The sequence below is a fragment of the Camelus bactrianus genome, chromosome 20 (genome assembly GCF_048773025.1).
Source record: "Camelus bactrianus isolate YW-2024 breed Bactrian camel chromosome 20, ASM4877302v1, whole genome shotgun sequence".
In the NCBI taxonomy this organism is placed as follows: Eukaryota; Metazoa; Chordata; class Mammalia; order Artiodactyla; family Camelidae; genus Camelus; species Camelus bactrianus.
Window position 1 is genome coordinate 13,041,270 of NC_133558.1, and position 24,838 is coordinate 13,066,107.

A 24,838-nucleotide genomic window follows, 5' to 3' on the forward strand; every position below is an offset into this window, starting at 1 on the left:
TGCAGACAAACAAAACAAAACAAAAAAACTACTTGATATTTCCTCTCCATGCCTGCTGTATGGTGGCAAGAAAGACCCCTAAAGCACATAGAGCTCTTATCTTTGTTCATTCCCCGAAGAATAATAGATCAGTCAGAGCTCTGATGCTATTTTAATAATGTACAATTTACAATTCATTGGTTACCAAGCACTCACAGTATAATTAATTTTACAGACCTGTTCAGCAAATCCACATGGTTTTGTACCATGTGGGGGGAGGGGGAGCAGTCGTACCAGGAGCAAGAGGGCTGGAGAGGCGGAAGGCAGAGGGAGAGAGCCATCTTCCCTCCTCTTTCAAAGAAGCTGAGTCCTGCACCAGCTGTACAGATTGGCAGCCAACTGTAGGCTGCAGGAGAGGTTAAGTTTAATGCACAAATATCTCCCACCAAAAAGTTTTGGACCAGCGAAAACTACCATCTCACGGGTACCATGTTTGGTCTCCCAGGAAGATCTCACTAAGGAAGCATGGTGACTAGACCACAGAAGCTACATCAAGCACCACTCTGTTAGGAGGAAAGCTGCCTTCTTCTCTTCCTTAACGACACTCTTCCAAGAATACAATTCAAGCTGCATGTGCTCACTCTCTCCCTTCTTAAAGTGTGTAGCAAAATCAGGACTACCAACGAGGGGTGGAGGGGCTGGGGGAGGAGAGACGGATTCCCTGACTGTTTTCATGACCCTCCAGAGGGCCATCATTTACTTGAAGGGGCCTCTGGAAATTCAGAGAATTCTCAAAGCCAAATAAAAGTTATATGAAATGTATCTAAGTATATGTCTGATCAATGACCTGCTTTGTTTCTAAATCTCTGCTCTGAATCTTTTGGATTTGCCCAAAATATACACAGTGTTTTAGCTTGGAATCAGTCTGTCCAAAAAGGAGAATCTGCTCAATTGTTCAGTGCTGACCTTAAAAACAGAACGTAAGAAGAAAGGTACAGATGAGCTCAATGTACTTCTGTTTATTCCTAAAGTCTGTTTTTCTCTTTCTTGTAGTTTCTAAGGCCCCCAGAATGGGACTCGCACACAGGCAGGGTGGAGAATCTGCACAACTACCAAGTTGTGACCACTGGGGTTATCATGCCCTGGGCGTGTGGAGGCTCAGAACTTGGGATTTACAGGTGCACAGACTGGGGTTCAGACCTTGGCTTTGTCCCTTGCCAGCTATTTCACTGGAGAAGTCCTTTAATCTCTTGAGGACTTAATTTTCCCATCAATAAAAATAAAGTTGAAAACAGTTACCTCACAGACTCGTTAAAAGACTAAAGGAGACCATTTGCATACATCCGTCAGCATACTGCCTTGTTTTTGGTGGCTGTGGATAGTCAATGGTCATTCTTATTCTGTTGATGTTATTTACTCATGATTAGCCATTTCGCTATGTTTAGCTTTTTGCTCTTTTTTGCAGCCCAGATAATAACCAGAGGACACACTGGGCAACATTGCTTCCATCGGAGCTAGGATGTTCACACAATGGCCATTCTTTCTAGTCTCCCATGAGGTTAAATGGGGGGTGCGAAGGTCTATGATCATTTCCAGGGTAGAATTGCCTGAAATAATCCCACTCTGAGCAGCCTGAACTTCCCTTCATTGGAATTCCAAATAGATGGCTTTACAAAGGTGGGAGATTGTCTCCATTAGCCAGCACAGTAAGTGCTTTCCAGACTTGCGCTGCTATGCAAAGCAGTTCAGCCTGGAATGAGGAAGTACGCAGCATGATGAGGGTGTTAGGGGTCAGTCCCCAGTGAGGGTCCTCCTGCCTGGTGTCACTCGAGCCAACAGGAGACCGAGTTTGCTTCTGAAGCAAAGAAAACCTTTATTCCTCAAAGAGTGGAGAGGTATGCGTTCTCACTGACAGGCTGTGGGTGAGGCTGCTTTCCTGGGATCTCGGTCAGTGGGGGTGGGGGAGGGGCGAATTCTCGCGGGGTTTGGCGGGGCGGGGCCGCTATGCTGCTCACAGCCGGGGACCGCGGCACAGCGCAGCCTCTGCGCACGGCCCGCCGCCGCCATCTTGGGCTGAGCGTCCCTCGAGGCGTCTCTGCGCACAGCCAGGGGCGCCCAGCTGAGGTGTCCGGAGGGCCGACTGGCGCCAGGAACCCTGGTCTGAAGTGCTGGATGCGAGGCCTCTGCCCCTGGTACCCTATAAGCAAGTGAAACTGGACCAAGTACAAAGGAAAAGAGAAGATTCTTAAAAAAAGGTTAGATTTTATTACCGATTCTATTTTTATTTCCCGGGAATTGTGAATGGGCTTTGCCGGTGACAGTGAGGCCAACCATAAAGGGACAGCCTCACCTTTAATGGGCATCCAAGTTGGGGAGTGGAGGGTGTTGGTGAGTTTATAAAAAGAATGGCAGTTCCTGAGAGTAGAAGGGAACGGGGAACACAATTGCTTACATATACGGGGAGTTTAATATTTCCTGGGTACTCTTCTAAGTGCTTTGCCCGTGTTAATTCATTTCATTTCTCCTAATTGTGGTCATGATCCTCATTTTACAGATAAGAAATGTGAGGCACAGAGAGGGTAAGTCCGAGGTGACATGAACTTCTTTCCTGTAACCCCAAGACGTGACTCGGCAGCTCCTAAGACCATCAGGCTAGGTGTTCTACTCAGGACTGGGGCTGAAATGAACAGTGGCTTAAAATATTGTGAGATTATAAATTATAACAACCTTGAGTTGGAAGCCTCGGGGGAGCTGAGAGAACATTCCACGCCAGGAGGATGGTGGGAGGGAGGGCTGTGAAGAGCCAGAGAACAAGCAGCACCAAGAAGGTGCCCGGAGCCCCACTACATAGCACTCCGGACCTGTCCTACGGTGACCCATTAAGGGTGTTGGAAAAAGGGAGATTTTTCTCCCGTGCCCATTTACGAGTAGCTCTTCCCACTGGGAACTACAAATTATGGTGCCCTTCTGTTTTAGGTGGGTGCTTGTGGTTAGGGAAACAAAGACCCATTCAGAATACAAAAAAAGGGGATGGAGTGTTGTAAGGATGCTCACAGACTGCAACTGGACCATAAACCGTAAAACTCTCTAGAAATCAGTGTGGCTCCAGGGATCGGCCACTCTTCCTCTCAAAGGCAGCATTATCTCTTTCTGTCCACGTCTCCTCGTTTCTCAGCGTATCTCTGCCGTATCTACTGCTCTTTCTTCTCTGTAATTAGCTGCCTTTACTTCATCAGGTTTCCAATCCCCCTAAACACAACCTACCATGGCCTCTCCTCTCCTAGCTCTGCCCCAGGTAGTCCCCCTTCCCACCATTTGAACATATTTGTTACGATGTCTAGCTCCTATTTCCAAGAGAGAAAATCTGATGGACTCAGTTTATCTTTTTTTTTGAACAGTTATCGATGCTGTCCAGCCTGAGGGCTTTCTGCTCTTCAGCAGGGTACCCACACCTGTCCCAATTAGCTGTGAGACCAGGTAGTGTTGGGGTACATGGTATAAACCATGGGCCTGGGGGCTGCTCCTTCTGCAGCGGCTCTGAGCAAGGCAGCTTCTGGTGAAAGAGGCTATCCAAAGCAGGCATTGCAAACCTGGTGCACATCTGTATCCACATCTTGATCTGGCAGTAGGACCATGCTCTCTCAGAGGAGGGTGACAGGGGCCTGGAAGAAGGCTCCAATTAAGCAGAAAGATGTCCAGCGACTTCCTCTGGAATTTCAGCAAGCATTTCCAAATTCTTCTTATGTTACCCACTTCTCAGCTCCTGCTGACCCTCACCTGGGATCATCCTCAACATACACATACACACTCGCGTGCACCCATTGGGATAAGCCTCTCCTATTCTCAGTGAGTCCCTGACCTCAGCCCACCTCCGAGTTTGCCCACACTCTTCTTAAGGGGCTTTGGTACCTGCTCTCAGTCCTCCCCCCGTATCTGACTTCAGCCAAAACTGTTTTTTAGCTGAGCTCCTCTCTTGTCAGTGCCAGTACCTTAAAGGAATTTCCGTGTTCTGAACCACACACTCTATGACAGATGGACAAATACGTTTTGCTGTAAGGGCACACTGGGTCGCAAATGATACAGAGCTGATGTCTATCAACTCTCTAGAGTCAGTTTACTCAACAGCATATGTTGGTATGATTTCAGCCAATTTTGTCACTAGTCCCTGTTAGATGCTGCCTGTCACACACATCAAATCCTTGGGGTTTGTTTTGGTTTGTGGTGAAAATAAAGCAAAGCAAAACAAAACAAAAGTATCTCCTAGCAAGCTAAGCTTCATTTCAGTTTAATGGATTCTTCTTAAAATTTTCCTTCCCACCCCACTCTTTTTGTGGAGTCTTTTTTCTCTTTGACCGTTTTCCTCATGTCCAACCTCTCTCTCCCTTCAGTCTTCTAGATCTCCTGCGAATCATTTATTCCATGGCAACTCCCTGATCTACCCATCTGGCCCAGCAGGACACAGTTTATTTTACTCTCTCTTTTTTTTTTTTTTTTAAGAAAAATTGCCTTCAATGCTGAACAGTCATATCTGATTTTTTTCTCAAGGTCACTGTCAGGGGCATCCGAAGTGTCCCTGAAATATAAGCCCCTGATTTACACTGGACAGCAGATAAACTTGATCCCATGGGGGAAGGTGGGGTCTTTTCTCACATAAACCAAGCATTACCGATAACTTTATATGTGGGCACATTAGGACTTCGGTGTGATTTAGAGAGTGTTAGGATGACCCATTGCTCCCCAGAAGACCCTTCTGTGTACCTTCTAACTCAGTGATTCTGTATCACACAGGGAGGTTTAAAAACTATGGATGCCAGACCCCCACCCAGACAAATTAAGCCAGAACCTCTGGGGCTGGGATCCAGACATAAGCGTGTTTTTAGATTCTCTGGGTAGTTCTTAACGTGCAGCCTTGGTTGAGAACCCTCCCTTAGTTCAGTGGTTTACACCCCTGGCTGTACTTTGGAATCACTAGGGAGCTTTAAATAATACTGATGCCTGGGTCCCATCCTTGGAGATTTTGAATTAATTAGTCTGGGTTTTGGCCTGGCCATCGAGATTTTAAAAGCTCCCCAGGTGATTATAATATGCAACCAAGTTTGAGAAACCAGCACCTTAATGGATGCCTGAAATTTCAATGTTAGGCTCTCCACTTCTCAGTTCAGTCAGTTTCTGACTGACAAAAATAAGACTTGTCCTTGGGAGAAAGGTGATGCTTGCTTTTCTCAGTTACTTGTACCTTAGTGTGAACGTGTTCCAGAAGTAGTATTGCCAGACTGAATACAGGATGCCTTGTTAAATCTGAATTTCAGCTAAGCAACAAAAAAAATTTTAGTATAAGTATATCCCATGTAATATATGGACATACTTACACTTAAAAAAATATTCACGGCTTATCTGAAATTCAAATTTAATGGGGCATCCTATATTTTTATTTGCTAAATTTGGGCAGTCCTATCCAGAAGGCTTCCTGAGAGCAGGTTGTGGGAGTGGGGTGTGGAAAAGCACAGAGAGAAACACAGAGACCCGAGGGGAGGGCATGGGGAATATCGTAGGAAGACCACAAAGCAAAGAAGGGCTCTACCAAACACGAAATAACTTGCCTTGTCAGACTCACTCAAGTACCATTCTGCCACATCTTTGTAAAAATCAACACAATCTTCCCTACTTTACCAGCTTGGGTGGCAGAAGGGCCTGAGCATACATTCTATCTCAAGACTTGACAACAACCATCCTCAGCAGCAGACATTGTCAGCCTAGAATCCCATTCCTGGCAGGACAAGAGCAAGACAGAAGTGTGATCCGTGGCTTAACTTATTCACTCATGTTCTCAATTTTTAAATTTAGAATTCACTATATTCAGAATTATACATTCATGAAAATTCTTAATACAGAATTTAATTAAGAATGTAATTAAATCTCAATATAAAATTTAATTACACTCAAAGATTTCAAAATGTCTGCCTTCGACTTATGATAATTGTAACCTGCTTCCAGAAAGTTAGACAGAAAAAGAATGCCTCCAAAATTAGGAAAAGAAGGTAGATATGTAAGTAAATATGATAGAGGCTTTTAAACTAAATTCTTAGTAAACCTTTTGTAAGGTCTTACATTCCCCTGTTGTCTAATCCCATCCTCCACATAAATTCACCTGTCATTTTTTTCAGGGACATTTTTTACTGTACTTCTCTTTTGAACTCTCCCCTTTATATTTGTAGATACCTAAGGGGTTTTCCTCTCACTGGTTTCCAAGTTATCTAGACAGACTGAACTTACATCTGGTAACATGAAATGTCAGTACACCTAGGAAAACTGGATCTACATCCAGAAATCCCTTCTTAGATTCCGGAGATTCAACATATTTTACCCTCTTAGGTCACCAGGGTTTAGAAACACAAGTTTATTTATCTATAAATCTTTTCGTTTCCCGGTTAAGAAGGTATTTAGGTGGTTGAATCTGAGCATGAAGTCAACATCCCAAAAGAAAGTGGGAGGCATTCCTCTGACTCAAACTTAAGTTCCACAGAATAGCTGGGTACATAGCGAGTTCTCCTTGGTGCATCCTTCCACTCCCCACAACTCCCTCCTCTTCCCACCCCCAACCACCCCCCACACTGTTTATGTTCCTCAGTTTTCTCCTACCGGCACCTCATTATCTTATCGGATAATTCAATGGAATGACACTTCCCAGGTGTCTTTGAGGCCATTCAGCCCTGGGTCTAACTGCTCCCTGTGGACTTTCCCTAAAGTGAAAATGGTATTGCCTTTCCAAGGATCATCTCAACAAGAATGTCAGGAAAATGCTCTTTGCTTTCCAGCAAAATTATAGAGAATAGTATTCTATTTTGTGGCAGAGTAATGCAAATTAAGTGTTTAAAATAAGAGACATTCTTCCTTTCTTTTGTGCTGGGCATCCCGCTGACATTACCCCAACCCAGGGATATGGCTGAGTGGACAGGAGCTGTTGGTTGGCAGTGAGAACACCAGGTACCATTGCTGTCTTGCTTATCGATACCTCCCAAATCACCTTCTTGCAGGATCTCCTCCCATCTCTCTGCATGAAATTCAAATCACTGGAACTCAGAGGCGCAGAGCTAGGAGCCGAACTAACCACCAGGAAGGGTGCGTCTGGTCAAGGAAGGAGCTGCCAATCATTTTAAGGCCTGTTGGGGTGAGCTTATCAGGTTCCTGATTTCTCCAGGATAAGATGCCTGGCAGTTTCAAGGATCGAGCAAAGCACAGCTGTAATCTACCATGATCCAGAGCTTATTCACAGATCACAGCTGTGTAATTTCAGGTAACATGCTTCCCTTGTTTGGATTTGTTTAACATTGTTAAATATATAGTCAGACCATCTGCACAGTATTTTTTTTAAATTGGAAATTACAACCATAACTTCCTTTTTATATATCAATAAACTAAACAGCAAAATTTCAAAGGGATCCTTCTGCACCAAGCACGGAAGCAGAATGCCTGTCCCACGCCACACCACTGCCTAATTGCACACTAATTGGACAAACGTGATTAAATATTTCAAGATCTTTACTAATTGCCTCTATTTTAGCTTTAAAATTTGCTTGCCACCAACAAATTTAATGACACTGGTGTCTAGTCATCAGCAAAAAGCCCAAGAGTTGCTCTTTAAAATGTACCTAGTCAGAGTATTTACTGATTGTGCACTGTTTCCAATGCAGCTTAATTAGAAATCCAATCAGTTCGCTAAGTCTAATTATACTTGATTTGTAGATTCAGACTATGATACATAATGAAGCCAAGCAGCTAACAGTAAACGTGCCTGAAATGTAACAATAAGAGAAATATTTTTTAATGTACGTCTTGTCACTTTAGAAAATCAAGTAATACACACAGTCTTTCATGATGGGGATTTGGGAGGTTTGAGTTTTTCGAAGTTTCCTTGAGCCGGATTCCAATTCTATTGGTAAGAGCTGCTTTGAAGAATGATGGCCAGAAAATATTTCTATGTATCCATATTAAAGATTAAAAAGAAAAAAGAGGCAGTTGCTTCCTTCACTTTGACTCTGTGAGAAACTTTTGTGGCATTGTTTCACAGAAGTTGTCTTGATGAAATTAGTATGGTTAAAATGGACATATTCATTTAATTCTTATTTTTAAAGATTTTCCTTCCTGGAAATTTGATTTAGCTACCCCAGAAAATGCCTTATCCAAAAGTACCCCAAACCACAGCGTTTATATAAGCATATATTCAAATATGTGAGGGTATAATTTTGTATATACACAGAATTTTCCTAGAAGGACTCTAAGTGTATTATTGCATATCTGCAATAATTTGCAACCAATTATTGGTCTGTGGATACAGGCTAAATGAGGTAGGGAAAAGAAACTTCCTAAAAAAGGTTAATGCAGGCTAAGATGCCAGTTACCACTGTCTCAATCATCTGAATATTTTGAGACGTGGAAGCTAGAGGGCATTAAATACCCACCACTCAAGATCCCAGAATCCATGCATTTCCCTGTTGGCATGAAGGATGCAGACATGTTGGAATTACAAAAATGGGCTGAGTGCTGAGCACTGTCCATCTCATCTTACAATTGTCATCTTCCAGAAATGGCAGTGTTTTGAAATTCTGAGGATGTCAGTACAGTGCTGGTTCAAAACAAGCCTCAGGAGTCATGGTCCTTTCACTTTCTTTTTTTTTTTAAACTATATATTTTTATATATTGGCTATTTTATATACTGACTATTGAAGTATAGTCAGTTTACAATGTTGTTGCAATTTCCGGTGTACAGCATAATGCTTCAGTCACACATGAACATACACACATTCATTTTCATGTTCTTTTTCACCATAAGTTACTGCAAGACATTGAGTATAGTTCCCTGTGCTGTACAGTATGAACTTGTTGTTTTTCTATTTTATATATATTAGTTAGTATTTGCAAATCTCAAACTCCCAATTTATCCCTTTTCCACCCCCCGTTCCCTCCCCCTGGTAACTGTAAGTGTACTTTCCATGTCTGTGAATCTGTTTCTGACTCACAGTCACCTTCATTTCAAACTCAGAGGGGGAGAAATCAATCAGTGAATCAGAATGGAAAGGAATGAGTAGAAGAGAAATGTAATTTTGAAGCTTTTGGGATATTGTAAACGTAATGGAGGATGATTCAAAACATCCCGAAACTCTAGATGAATTCCTGTGGACTGTTCAACAATAGACTGTTGCTTTAGCACAGTTACCTTTCTTTTCATGTAAAGCTTATCTTTTTATAGCAATGTAGCCTAAAAGAATTATGGAAGTATTCTTGGATGAAAGGCTCTGCAGAAGTGCAAAATATGAGCAGTTTTAATTTTTGCGTCAAAAACCAATCATTTACGTTTTATTCTGGGGTTGCTTTTAAAGCACTATGCAGTAAAATTGCCCCACTGGGGGTGTGTATATGTGTGTATATGCATGTATATGAATGTGTGTGTTTGTGTGTGTGTATTTTCAAGACTGACAAATACGTAATTTTTTTCCTTCTCCCTTTTTCAAAAGCATCTTGTAGCATATACTGAGCCTGGAGGGTTTTCCTTTGCTTTCAGTTCCTTGCCGTTTTAACACAATTCTGATTCAACACAGTCTTTAGCCAAGACCCTTATTTTTACTGTTTGTGTAGCTTATTTTCCCTGAACTCTGGTGTCAGGCTTTATTGATTAATTTCTCAAAATTTAAGCAAAATGCTAATTGTGGAGTTACTGTGTTCCTCCAATCAGAATTCATCATACTGACCTTTGGGTTAACGGAAAGTCCTCATTGGATGTGACACTATGGAAATCCTCCTCTGTGCTTTCCTGTCCAAGGAAGGCTTGCTCTTTGAATATTGCCACAGAGATTTCCAAACACAGTGAAGTGTGGAAGCTTGGAGGGGACACAGATCCTCTTATTTCTGTAGGCGTAGACAGGTTATTTCCCATCTTCCTTAACTGGTTGTGGTGGGAGAAAGATGAGATGGCATAAATACAAAACCTGAACTTGACTCCAGAACAGCTAATCAAAAGCAAAAATTGACAACCTTCTCACTCATTTCAAACAACGTGATTTCTGTTATATATTTGACATTAACTAAAACAGAATAATGTTTCTTATGTATGGTAAAAACGTAAATAAAGGGGACGAATACGTCTTCGATAATGTCTAGAAAGTCAGGAAGGAAAAGAATCACCCAGAGCAGTCTTCTTACTTTAAATACTGGAGAATTTTTAAACGAGTGTTCTGTTCCCTTTTTTTCCTTGCAGCTTAGTTTTTATCTTTCCCTCTTCTTATTAATAAGGCCTGGCCCCTCATTAACATGCAGCCAGAGCCTAATGAGCCTTGCAGACTCCTGTAATTTCTTCACTGTCGAAAATGCCTGACACTAATCTATGCCATTTATACTAATAAGAGGTGGATCAGCTGATATTTGGTGCAATGAAAATATGCTAAATATACTTTATTGAATTGCACATAGTTAGTTCTTCCCAGTTCACTGTATTACAGCAACAGATGCACAATCATTACTTCGGTGCTCTATGCCGGGTGAAATCTTTGCTATGAATAAATGAGAGAAGTAAGACATTTGATATGTTGGCTTCCTTTTTTAAAAATGTTGATACTATCAACTTTCAAACTCCTACCTCAGGAAAACCATCTTTTCTGTGATTTTCAAACCACAAATACAGTGTTTTCCATTAAAATGGCAATGAAATGAAGATCTGACCTAAAATATGACATTTTTATATTAAGTGGTCTTTAAGGAAAGCCAAATTCCAATGGATTTTTACATAGAGCTTATTAATCACTTCCATAAGGATTCCCAAGGAGCTCTTGGTGATTAGCAATTTTCTAATGAATACTGAAGAAATTTTTCACCAATTTTAATATATGTTGAACATCGTGTTACTATTATATTAAGCAAAAGCAAATTTTTTTTCATTTTTGCATTACCAGTCTAATTTTTCTTTTTGATGACTCTGTTGTATATGGGTTTCTTTTCTTACTTGCCAAGAGACACGTGGCTGAGGAGACTGACTGCAGGTGTTAGTAAATGTTTCCAACACTTGTGTCAATACCTGTGTATGGCTCAGACATCACAAACCAGAGAGTGCTTTTAAAAACCTTACTTAAAATCTACATATTTATTCAGAACAGTCAGCTATGACTACATCCTCTGAGATGTGCTGTAAATAAGATGGAGGCTTAGGGGAACTGAGCTGAGCATTTGTACCTGTGGACCCCCAGTGTGTGATAGTTTGAGGTCCTCCAAAGGTGAGTTCAGCAGGGGAAGCTCAGTCTTTGGAGGGAAGTTAATTACAGAACTGAAATTTCTCAATAATTTTGCTCATATTTGACCAGAGATTTAGAAAGAGAATAGCAGAGTGAATTTTGAAGGCAGGGATGAAGTGAAAATGTCAAATATCTGGAAGTTCAGTTCCCCCATCCCACCCAGTTACGTTTCCCCCTAGCGGGCCTCACGTTTGACAGTAAGCCCAAACCACTCAGTGATGAAAAGAGAAGAATGTGATCTGCAGCGCTGCTTAAACGTATTTCACATGCATTTGACTATCTCTCATCTGTTAGCAAGCACTCTTGACTGTCTCCTGACCAGTGTTTCCTTGGAACATGTTTTGTGTTTGTTTGGGCGGTATATCTGACGCTTATGTATCAGCATATTTTTCAGATTTCGAAATGTCCTTTGATTCATCCCCTGAGAGAATTATGGGTCCATTCTGTCTCTACCCCTTCCCCTGGACAGTTGTGCTATCTGTGCCTCCTAGAATCTCTCGCCTCTTAACCTTTGCCAGCACAGGTGCAGTAACTCCCCAAAGATTAACAGTCTGGTTGTAGGTGTGATTGAAATTAGCTTGGCTTCCCTTCAGAATCCAGCGCCCTAGCCTAGTAAATCACCTCCTATAATCTTGTGCACTTAGGCAAAGCAAACAAAATAATCTGCCAGGAAATACTAATGGGGCAGTGTCAACACAGACACCGTTTGTATTAACTGTCCCATTATTATTACCCTGCTCCTTAAATCCAATCAAACTTCACTTCCTACTCTGCAGGGGTTGGATGTTAATTAGAAAGGCTGTGTGTTTGGATGTACCTGCGTGTACACAAACATGCCCCTTCACCCACCCAAATACCCCTCATGCGTGCATATGTGTGCCCATGCAGACACAGGTTCCATTACTAATTAATTTAAATTGCAAGTGCTACCCCATGTTTCTGGTTTGTTGTTCCAACTCATGAAAGCATACATTCTGCATGCATGTCTTCTGCCCTGCATCTTGACATTTTCCAACAGATGTTAGCTAATGTGGTTGTAGAAAGTTCACAGTGGATGCTGCAAGCCCAATAAATCTTCCTCTTAAAGGCAGGCTCTCCACCATCCCAGCGTCTTATACCTATAATACATTTTAATTACTTGGCTATTCAGATGATACTAAATTAGATTTGCACAGAACAGCACGGCAGATTTCTCAATTTACATTTAGTCCACCACAAACAGCAAAAAAAAAAAAAAATGCAGCAAGTGCACTTTTATTAGAACTTGCAGGAGCCACTGAAGTCGGATACCTTTAAAATTATTAAGTGACAAAGATTGCTAGCACTATGGTTCTACTTTGCTTCCCCATTAGCCATTTAGGTGACAGCTGCTGTATTACACATAAAGATGAACCGTTCCTTGAGGGATGATAGTGGTTCCGCCGTGACACTGCTGGCATAAAGCATTATCAGACCATGGCTGCGCTTGGAGCCATCACAGTCTCCTAGGCACCTATCAGTACCCTCATTATCTGCATCACGGAGTGCCGAGAACGAACACTGCCAGGCCTCACAGCTTCGCAGCTCATTTGAGGAGCGGAAATTAAATGTCCCAGGAGAGAAAACAGGCACACGGTAACAGCACCGGCGCTCTACACCAATAACATGTCGGCCGCTGTAGCAGGACTTCTATCTCATTAATTTAATAGGCCCCTGGAATGAGGATGGGAAGGGACAGAGGCAGGCTTGACAAGGAGACTACGGAGTGACGCTGGCATTGTGTGTCTTGCGAGCTCCTAACAGAACAAGGACTCACTGCAGGTATCGCAGCTCTTCAGATATTTGTTGGGGCTTTTAGGAGCACTAAACAGCATAAAGCAATGAACGGCAGGAGAGAGAGAGAAAGGGAGAAGGATCATCGAACAGGGGCAAAATTAGCTGATCGTAAACATGGTCTATGTTTATATCATGCAGCATTTCTGCGTGGGGTGACGGGAGCTTTAGGAGGCTGTAGGTAAAATAAAGGTGCTCTTTCTGCACAGCAAAATAATCCCTAATTGTGTGTGTGTGTGTGTTGAGTGTGTGTGATTGAGAAGCCTATTTAATAGAAGCCCTTGCCCTGCTGAAAATGGCTTTTCAGAGCACTATTTCTGTAAAATTTGTAAATGGTTTTGCTGCAAAAATATCAACTCCTTTATGATCAGAGTGGCACCAAGCAAAACAAAGCTAAGAACCAGGGGATTATCCAGATAAGCCAGACTAAAAAAAACCTTCTCTTAAGAAAAATGTGATGCCTGAAGTCTCCAGGTAATAAAAGCACTAGAGTTTTTTCATCCCGAATAATCTGATCAAGGCCTCATTTCTTAGTTGGGTCGGCCTATCTGTTTGGATCCCTACAAGCTCAGAGGGATTCAAGACAGTCAAACGCTGAGGTTGTCAGTGTTTTTGTACTCTGAATTTTTACGTTAAGTGACTGTTCTCCATTGTTGCCATTCGTTTAAAGGCCTCAGGAGAAACGATGATGGAGAAATCCAGTCCTCTGTGTGTTTGACATTGCTGACAAAGGCTCTTCCAGGCCTCAGTTTCTGTGTTAGTCAAATGCGGCTTCATAACCTGTGTGGTTGTGAAGAATTGTCAGTGGTATGTCAGAGACCCTGCTGAACCTCTAATCACTGTGGTCTTTGTCTTCATACCCCGGTCTGGCAGGATTGTGGGGTAGAGGAAAGATAGCTTGCCATTCCCAGGATCAGAGGAAAAGGTTTTGCGTCTCAGCACAATGTTTGCTTGCTGTGTGTCTTTAGCAAGTCACTTTACCCCTCTGAGCTTCAATTTCTTTGTCAGTAAAAAGAAAGAGAAAACATCTAGTTCTTAGAGTAGTTTTGAGCATTAAGATAATGTAAATGAAAGTCATTGGTATGGTATGCTAGTGCTCAAAGTTGTTTGGATGGAATTAGACCCTATATTATTGATTTATGCTTCTCTGTGTTCTAAAATGGATTTGTGAAAATACTCACTACAAGGGAGCAAACTCAGGAGGGGGAGCTTTTTAAAAGGGAGAAAAATGAAGAAAAGAAGGGGTGACACGAGGAGAGAGGTTTCCCTCTGTCACATATCAGGCTCCCAGGATCTGTTGCTCTCAGCACAGCTGTTTTCAAGCTACCTGGGTCACAGACTGTGTTGGAGATCTGAAGAAAGTTGACGACCTCCCTGTTAAGAAAAAAGTTTTTTTACTGGTGCTTACAGTTTCAGAGTCACAGGTTTCCTGAAACCCAGCCATGGACCTTAAGTCAAAAACACTTATTCCAGAGAATGGATATATTGTAAGACATTATGTGGTATCAGAAAAGAAATCACTCATTCTTCCTTCATACACACACACACACACACACACACACTCACAGAGGATAATCCCAGCCCTCTTACGTGAGGATACAGGTGATTGAGAATCACAAGCATTCTCCTTTCTCTTCCCTATCTTGTTCAATACTGCTTCCCCCTTCTACATTTAGGACAAGGATATACCTGGATGTTGAGCTTCTGAAGGCTTGAGGCCAGTCCTGCACTGGAATGTTGGGAGCAGAGGCCAGGAGCTGAGATAGCTCCGTATCAATCAGCCTTTAATTTCGGGGCCAGTGAGCAGTAGCAGAAACTGCAGAGGTGTTTACCTCTGATCAGAGTGTCCCTGCCCTTGGCAAGGAGTGGGATCTTGGCCAGCTGGGCACTAGCCCCATCCAGTCACTGGGCTCTGGTTTATCCTTCTCAGTCTCTATGTGGATCAGTTGCCTAGGATCCCAATTCTTTCAGGAAGGCCCCTGTCAGGTCCTTTTTTCCATAGGGGGCTAGATTCCTGACCTCAGTTCAGGCTGGAGAAATGAGGCTGGGACTTCTGCCCCTCTCTAGTTGCCAGCCTCCCTGCACTCCCACCTGTCTCTCTGGACTCCTCTCCTCCATGTTGCTGCCACCTGCCCAGGTGGCCCGTGATACCTGGTGCCTGAGGGCACCATAGGTACTGGCAGTCCTTGGTCTGACAGGCTCTGCACATAATACTCAGTAATTATCTCTTGAATACATAATGTGACAATATATAAAGAAAAAGGACAGAGAACGAGAAGAAGAAAGGAATAAAAGGCAGATAGAGGTTGGTAGGAGTTGGGGTGGGTGGAGGTGTGTCCTTGCAGTTATTACCTGCTAAGAATTAGGGTAAATTGGAAATTCTTCCCCAAATCTCAAAACGTTGTGTGACTTTTCCTTTCTCTAATTCAAAGACAGATCGCCTAGATACTGATGGAAATGAAAGAAAACAGGAGAGAAACACTTTTCCTACCACTTCATTGACATTACCAGCTAATTTGATATCTTCCAGAAGAAAAGATTCTGGAGATCACTTCCCTTGTAACTTGTTGCTTTTCCCTTGCTGCTTTTAATATTTTCTCTTTCTTTTTGATTTTTGCCATTTTAATTACAGTGTATTTTGGTGTGGTGCTCTTTGGGTTTATCCTATTTGGAATTCTCTGTGGCTCCCAGTCTTGGATGTCTGTTTTTTCCCTAGGTTAGGGGAGTTTTCAGCTATTATGTCTTCAAACATATTCTCTGCCCCTTTCTCTCTCTCTTCTCAATCTGTGACCCCTCTAAAGCAAGTGTTAGTACACTTGATGTTTCTTAATCTGTCTTCATTTAAAAATTTCTTTTCCTTTTTTTTCTTCAGCTTGAGTGATTTCCACTACTGTCTTCCAGTTCACTGACCCATTTTTCTGTATCATCTAATGTATTGTTGATGCATTCTAGTATACTTTTAAATTTGTTATTGCACACTTCGGCTCTGTTTCGTCCTCCTTTATATTTTCTGACCCTTTGTTTATCTTCTCACTGTGCTCATCCACTCTTCTCCCAAGTTCTTTGAGTGTCTTTATTATTATTACCTTGAAATGTTTATCTGGTAGATTGCTTATCCCCACTTCACTTAGTTCTTCTCTTAGGGTTTATTTTGTTCCTTCATTTGCAGTATATTCCTCTGTCACCTCATTTGCCTAACTTGCTGTTTTTATTTCTCTGTATTTGGTAGGTTTGTCACATTTCCTGACCTTGGAGAAGTGGCCTTATTTAGGAGATGTCTTATGGCGCCCACTAGCACACTCCTTTCTGGTCACCAGAGCTACGTGCTTTAGGGGTGCCCTCTACGTGGGCTGCCTGGGTTCTTCTGCTGTGGCAGGCTGACTACTATGGATGTGCTCCTAAGTGCGGCTGGTCCCCAGTCTGGTTGACTACCAGACCCCTCCTTGTGCAGAGGCTGCTGTCTGTTGGTGGGCTGGGCCAGGTCTTAATTAGTTGCATGACCTAGGGAGTCCCAGTCCTGGTGCCAGCCTGCTGGGGGCTGGGGGTGCAGATCATGAGGCAGCTGGCTGCAGAGCCCTGGGGCATCCAGATCTAATATGGCCCACTTGTCAGGACCAGCAGAGTCAGGTCCCAGGGTGGCTAGCTGCGGGGCTAGGTGTCCCAGAGCTGGTGTCAGTCCACTGGTCACTGGGATAAGGGCCCAGAGCCCACGGGCTTCTGGGGCCAGTGACAACCCACTGTTGGGCAGAGCTGTGTCACAGGGTCTCTTGTTGGAGGGTCTTGGTGTTCCCAGAGCTGGTGTCTGCCTGCTGATAGGCAGGCACAGTTGCCCAGGAGGTCCCGAGGCTAGTGCCAGCCCTCTGGTGGGTGGAGCCAGGTCCTGAGTCTCTGGTTGTGGGGACCTAGGATACTGGATCTGGTGTTAGCCTACCGGTGGGTGGGGCCAGGTCCTGGGACCTCTAGTGGAAAGAATTGGACCCCAGTGTGGCTGGGGGCTCAGGGGTTTCTACCAGCCTGCCTGATGGTAGGCGGGTCTATGTCCTCACTCAGCTAACAGCTTGGCTCGAGGTATCCCAGGACTGGTGCCAACCAGTTGGTGGGCAGGGCCAGGTCCTTGAGCTAATAAGCTAGAGCGAGGGTCCCAAAAGGGCACTTGCCAGCCCCAGTGTCCTCATGGCAGCATGAGCTCCCCAGAATGGCTGCTGCCCTCATCTCTGTCCTCAGGGTGAGCCCCTGTTTCCTCCTGCCTTTCCAAGGAGGCTGTCCAATAACAGCAAATGTGTTTGATCCAGGTTTCTTTCAGATTTCTGCTTCTGCCCTGGGTCTAGGAGCATGTGAGATTTTGTATGTGCCCTTTGAAAGTGGAGTCTCTATTTCCTATAGCCCTCTGGCTCCCTGGAAGTAAGCCCCACTGGCCTTCAAAGCCAGACATTCTGGGGCTCATTTTCTGAGTACAGGACCCCCAGGCTGGGGAGCCTGATATGGGGCTCAGACCCCTTGCTCCTTAGGGAGAATTCTGTAGTTACATTTGTCCTCCTGTTTGTAGGTTGCCTACCTGGGGATGTGGGTCTTGACTATACCTCATCCCAGCCCCTCCAACCTGTCTCGTTGTGGTTCCTTCTTTATACTTTTAGTTGTAGGAGATGGTTTCTACTAGTCCTCTGGTTGTTCTCATTGTCAGTTGCTCTGGAAATCGTTGTCCTTCTGGTGTGCCCGCGGTAGGAGGTGAGCTCAGGGCAGCTAGCTTGGCCACCTATCCCTTCAAATTGTTTTTAATTTCAATTTCAGATTTTTCATTGCTAGTATAGATATATGATTGATTTTTTTAAATTGAAGTATAGTCAGTTTACAATGTGTCAATTTCTGGTGTACAACATAGTGTTTCAATCATATATATACATACATATATTTATTTTCATATTCCTTTTCATTATGGGTTACTGCAAGATAGTGAACATAGTTCCATGTGTTATACAGAAGGAGCTTGTTTATCATGGTTGATTTTTGTACATTGATCTTATTTCCTACAACCTTGTTAAATTTCCTTGTCACTTCTTAGTAACATTTTCTTAGGTCCTATCATATTTCCTGTTTGGACAATCACATCAGCTATGAATAAGACAGTTTTACTTCTTCCTTCCCAATGTAGATGATTTCATTTCTCTTCTTGCCTATTTCCTTAGATAAAATTAGAAAGCATTCTATTCTGCAGTGTTGAATGTAGGTGCTAAAGCAGGCATCCTTTGTCCTGGTCCTAACGTTAGAGGGAAAGCATTCATCTTTCACCATCAAGTATATTAGCCATAAGATTTTTGTAGATGTCCTTTATCAGGTTGAGAAAGTTACCTTCTATTTCTAGTCTATCGGGAATGGCGATTGAATTTGGTAAATTGCTTTTTCTATGTCTATTGAGGAGACACTATGGTTTTTCTTTTTCTCTGTGTTAATACCGTGAACTACATTGAGTTTTGAATGTCAATCTGCCCCTGCATTCGTGGGATAAACCCCACTTTATCATGGAGCTTCTTATATACTGTTGGACTCAATTTTCAAAAATATTGTTTAGAATTTTTTGCATCTATATTTATGAATGATATTGACCTGTTTTTTTTTTTCCCTTGTATGTCTGTCTGATTTTGATACCAGGTAATGCTGGCCTCGTAGAGTGAGTTGAAAAGTAGTCGCTTCTCAACTGTCTGTAATACTTTTGTGGAATTGGTGATATTTCTTCCTTAAATATTTGGTAAATTCACCAGTATAGTCATAGGGACTTGAATTTCATTGAAAGTTGGTTTTTAACTACAAATTCTATTTATTTAATAGATAAAGGGCTAGTCAAGTTATCTATTTTTTTCCTTGAATGAACTTTGGTAGTTTGTATCTTTCAAAATCTTTTTGTTTTACCTAAATTGTTGAATTTATTGGTGTAAGTTCATAATATTTCTTTATTATACTTTTAATATTTGTAGATTCTGTATGGATGTCAACTATCTCATTGCTGTTATTGACAATTTGTGTTGTTACTCTTTTTCCCCCCAGTAAATCTGGCTAGAGCTTTCTCAATTTTTAAAATTGATTCAAAGATCTAGTTTGGGGGTTAGTTAATTTTTCCTATATTTCTCTGTTTTCCATTACTTTATTTCTGCTTTGATCTTTGTTATTTCCTTTCTTCTACCTTGGGTTTTATGTGCTCTTCTCTTTTTACTTTTTAAAGATAGAAGCTGAGGTCATTCATTTGAGATCTTTCTTCATTTTCTAACACAGGCATTTAGTGCTATAAATTTCCACTTAAATGTGGCTTTAGTGGCATCTCACAAAATTTGATATGTTGCATATTTGCTTTATTCAGTTCAAAATGCTTTTTTCTTCCCCTTTTGATTTCTCCTGTTAGCCATTAGATTATTTAGAGATATGTTACTTAATTTCCAAATATTTGGGGGACTTCCTAGAACTCTGTCTGTTAATGATTTCTGACTTAATTCCATTGCAATTAGAAAATACACATAGTATGACTTGAATTCTTTTACATTTATTGAGATTTGACTTACAGCCCAGAATATAATCCATTATGGTCAATGTTCCATGTGTGCTTGAAAGGAATGTTTATTCTGCTCTTGTTGAGAAGAATTCTCTATAAATGTCAATTAGATCAAGATGGTTGATAGTGTTGTTCAAATCTTTAATATCTTTATTGATTTTCAATATGATTATTTTGTCAGTTATTGAGAGACTATTTTGAAATAAATCCGTCCAAAGACATTTAGAGGCAAATTGAGCAACAAAATTAAAGAAGAGGACCACATAATTAAAATTTTAAAGAAAGAATTTTGGAGGTGGGACATCAGTTAACACAAAAGAATTAATTGCTAGGTATAGAATTGAAGGCATGGGAGGAGATCACGGCTGAGCCTGAAGCACACTCTGTGAGGTTACCAACTTCTCTACTTCTACATAAAGATTGGACTCTTCTTATAGTGCTAGTGATGAATTTTCTAATGAAACAAATTGAGAATATACTAACCAACTTGAAAAAAGAAGGATTTATCCAGTACTGACAGTCTTGAGGGACACCCTTAGCTGCAGTCCCAAGCAGCAATACTGCAATGTCATTAACCTTATTCCTCTCACTCTGCAAAAGGTCATTTTATTCTTGAATTGTGCATCCACACACTCACACAGATAAGAAACCATTAACAAAGCACAAGTGTTGGCGGCCCCACCAACTCTATCTAACCCAGTTAGCACATTTTCTGACATTCTGCCGTGAAGTCATTGGCAGTGTCGGTGTTCAAAAACTGCATGGCTCAGATGTTGCTAAACCCTTTTAATCCATGACAAAGGCCTCCCTTTATTGTTGTTTTGTTTTCCTTTGCTGCCCTACAGCATGGCAGCCAGTGTGAGCTCCTGATAAGCAGTGAGCCATGCAGATGCGGTTTAGTTTCCTTGTGCACAACACCGTGCAACCTGCCAAAGTCCAAATGTGGGATGCAGCAGGGCTTCCCCTCCCCCCACCCAGAACCGGTGCCGGTGGCACCCTACACAATGGTTAGCAGCCCAGGTAGCTTCAGAAGAACACAAAATTAATTTGTGTGTGTGTCACAAATGACGTATACCACTGCCTGATTTGGAGGATGTAATATAGCTAATGTAAATAATTTTACTCTAATCCAAGTGAGATAGCAGCAACCTTCAAACTTAGAGCAAAAAGGGAAAGAAACTGCTAGTACATTAATGCATTTTTTGGAAGGGTTTTTTACTCTTTCTGTTCTTGGGTTTGCACAGCAGCGATAAAGAGAGGACCATACTGGTTCAGGATACAATGCTTATATTTGCTGTTGTTAACAGAAGAGGCTTCTGTGTGTCTAGGTGAGTGCGACCAAGGAAACGAGACTCTATGAGTGGTGGCAGCCTGAATAAACTGGGCTGGAAAAGAAGCGTGTGAAGGAATTGACCATCAGTTGACTATGTGGCCTGAAATGACTATCTCTAAGTTTAGATGAAGAACCAAGTCAGAGTACACACGGGGGAGATTCTAAGGGAGATCCCTGAACTGCTGGCAGCTAAATGATGGCCCAGGGTAGAGTCAGGTTTGAGATAATTTAGCAAATGACTGGGACAGAGGACTCAATATAGAGGGAAACTCAGAATCCAGTGGAGACCAGTTGCCAGGAGGGCACTGAGAACCACAGAGCTTCTCAGGTGGAGGCCTATTTCTTGGGTAAGAGGGTAATAGCTAAGTCTGGATTTGGAGATGAGAACCAGCAGGATCCATCCATGGGATATTGGAGGTGGAGGACCTCTTCTTAAAAACCCACCCCCCTGTGAGCATTCATCTTTTAACTGCAATGGCATGTACCTACCATCACCCCTGGTTCCTAAGGGAGCTGACAAGATTTTGAAAGCAACCTCAAGTTCTGTGTATGCTGTAGATAAGTACTTTTGAACAGTTTGAAACAAGAGCTGTCCTTCTAAACTTTCAAGGCTTTTCCCCTTCTCTTCCTCAGTTTTCAAATGATCAGGAGCTACTGTCTTCCTTTCTCTAGAAACATACAGTAAGTGCCAGGGTGCTAAAGGGAGGTGAATAATTATATCATAGAGATTTTATTTTCCTTTGAATATCCTTTCAGCAAAACATAGTTCCAACTTCCAGTTCTCAAGCTTCCCACCACCTTTTACCTTTCAGCCCCATTCATGCCACAGCTTCGCTGGCACTTGCTACCCTCCGCAGAGCAAGGGTAGAAATGACTATCCTAGCATTTGAACAACAAGAAAGCAGTCTCTTCTCAGCCTGGGAGGTGAGAGCCCATTTTCCACCAGATCTGAAGTAGATGACTCTAAGGAAGTTTCTGTCCGTCTGTCGATCAAGCTTTGCAATATGGTGTTAGGCAAATAGTTGAGAAACACATTTAACCCTCTTGGGATTCAGCAGTCACCCACTGTGTCCCTCCTTACAGTTTTCTTCACATGATTGCCTCCTAATCCATCCCCTTCCTCATCTCAAGCTGGTCCCTGCAGTTTCCCACAAGCCCTACGTTTCCCAAAGCACCTCTGACCTGCCACTTCCCCAGATCCACGGCTTGTGACATCTCTTCTGAACTTGGGGTAACACCCAGTGAGTATACTCTCTCCAGTCTAACTGGTTTTTCAGAGGTTCTGACTGGCAAACCTGCTTCTCCTTCTCCTACCAGCCATGAAACCACAGCTTTGCCAGCTTTTAAGAAGTAACTCGAGTCACATCTCTTAGTTTGCCCTGATTGTATGAGTCAGCATCCAATACCTAACTCAGCTCTCAGCACCTTCCTCCCTCCCTCCCTCCCTTCCTTCCTCTCTCCCTCCCTTCCTTCCAGCAAAATTTGAATGAGTTCCACTGTACACCAGGCACTCATTCTTTAAGGAACTGGGTTACAGGAGTCAGTAAGAAATGACGGTCTTGGTTCTCTTGGAGTTTACATTCTAGAAGGTGGAGACAGACAAAAACTATTAAATATACAAGGGAACTTTCAGATGTGTGATAGTGGATTGTGGATAATGCATGTGAAGAGTAGTGCTCATAGGCACTTTACAAGGGTGGTAGAGAAGGTCTGTTTGAGGAGATAACATTTCATGTAGGATCTAAATGATGGAAGGAGGAATTCATGCTCTGAGGTCCCCTGGAGAAGAGAGCATTCCAATGAGGGGAAGTTACTAATGCAAAGGCCCTAAGATAAACACAAGTTGGGAAAGTATAATCCTTTTGTCTGTTGCTTCTATGCCATGCTAAACGTGTTATACGTAATGTAACGTATAAAGGATATACAGTGAACTTTATATAATCCTATGAGGAATATCTGCCTTGATCTCATGTTTATAAAATTCTTTTTCTTCCCAAGTTGATTCTTCCCAGGGCATCTAATAAACTTACCCACCTGTAGTAAATTCTCAATCTACATTTGAGGATATTGTCTAAGAAGCAGGTCTAAACCTCCCATATTTGGGAGGAAAAGTGGCAAATTTAGGGGTGATAGTAAGGGAACTTATGCTACAGCTGCTCTCTAGACTGAATGATGCTTAAACCCAAGAGAGAAATTAATACACAGTTCATCAAGATTTACACTTAAGCACACGCCTAACTCTTGACTTTTTCTCATTAACTTTTATGGTGCAAAGTTCCTTTCGCTGCCCCCTTTCACAGAATGACCCTTGCTCCACATCATCCATTAACCATCTTATCCTGGCTCAACTGAACACCTCGTAAAACTATTCTCAGTATGAGTGAGAACTCACCTTTACATTTTATGACTTGTACAATAAAGAGGCAAGAAAAATATGCAATTTATAAAATTATAACATGCAGTAATATGGAGCTTTTAAGTTAATGGGACATGCAGGGAATGGTGTCATTAATTTAAAAAAAAAAAAAAGAAGAAGAAGAAGGAAATACATTATTGTGCACTTAGTGCTGCTGCTGGCTGTGCCTGGGTCCACAGTGCAAAGAATGTAGCGAAAACCTCATAAAGCAAGGAATGTGCGTGGATCGTCACTTTATTCCTTAGAACTCTAAATCTGAATTGAAAAATACTGCAACAGCACAGCTTCGATCAGTGAACAGAGGTGTATGAACCTGCTTGTCTTGGTTTTCCAGCAGTGGAAGCACAGAGAGATGCAACCAGAAGACCCCGATTTCAGTCAGGCTGTCACCACAGCAGCCACGTTGGAATGGATGGATGGAGCCCTCGGTGGGAGCCAGCAGCCTCCAGAACAGGTGTGAATTGTGAAGTAGGCTGCAGAGAGCGGATCAGCTGTTCCACAATTTGGTTCAGGTTTCACACAGAAACAGGAAAGTGATGATGAATTTGCAAGTACACAGGCACAAAAGATTCTCCACCGCAGCTGGCATGTCTCGTTCCACTCTTCACAAAGTCAAGGGCGATGTTGGTTGTTAAAAAGCCTTGTGATTTTCATCTGCTGAGAACAGCTAAGAGTAAGGAAGATATCAGAAAGTGATGACAGATTGTGGATTTGTTACCAGTATTTTTATTACAACACTGAACTACTGATTACACAGGAGGCAATAATTTTAGTAATAAAGAATACAGCTTGGGGAGCCAAAACACCCAAGGGCAAATCCTGCCTCTAGCATTTACAAAGTAACTTCGGTGAAGTTATTTCAAATGTGCTGCTTCTCAGTTTCCTCATCTGTAAAATGGAAATATCAGTGGTATATGTCATATATATGTGAGGATATTGTGAGGTGATTAGCAAAAGTGCTTAGAGCCATGCCCAGCTCATACTAAGGACTCAATAACTCTTCACTAGTATCCTAAAGGAAACCATGCTGCATAGAACACTAAGCCCCTAACGGAACTCTAGCTCCTGTGAGCTGGTTTATCCTACAGCAAGAGGAGTACACGCACACACATGTACACACGCATGCATGATAATGATCAACCTTAGTGGTGATACCCGCTGTCTGAGAAGAAATGGATTTAGAATCAGAATATGACTTAGTTGTCCTTTGAGAAATGCCTTGGGAAAAGCCACCCTGCTCGCGAATCTTAATCTATTAAAGTGGATCAGAAAACCCCACGCACCACCTCGTTGCTTCATCCTTCATCCAGTAAGTAAGGCAGCTCCTCTGTTCCCTGTTGATGTTAGCTTCTCAAGTGGCAACTCAAGCACCAGCTGCTTAACTCCTTCTTCATGTGGCCTTTAAAACAGCCTTGCAGACACGTCCCATGGAGGGCTGCAAGTCATTGGTGGAGGGCTCCAGATGAGCTGCGGGCCCTAGC

General features: G+C 42.4%; 1 long non-coding RNA gene across 1 annotated transcript; it reads left to right on the forward strand.

Annotated features, from left to right (window-relative positions):
• Nucleotides 1–2,037: 2,037 nt before the first annotated feature.
• On the forward strand, nucleotides 2,038–24,628 carry LOC123614100 (uncharacterized). The gene is made up of 3 exons (XR_012500822.1): nucleotides 2,038–2,234; nucleotides 7,014–7,273; nucleotides 23,692–24,628. It is a non-coding gene; the product is annotated as an uncharacterized LOC123614100 (long non-coding RNA).
• Nucleotides 24,629–24,838: the final 210 nt, after the last annotated feature.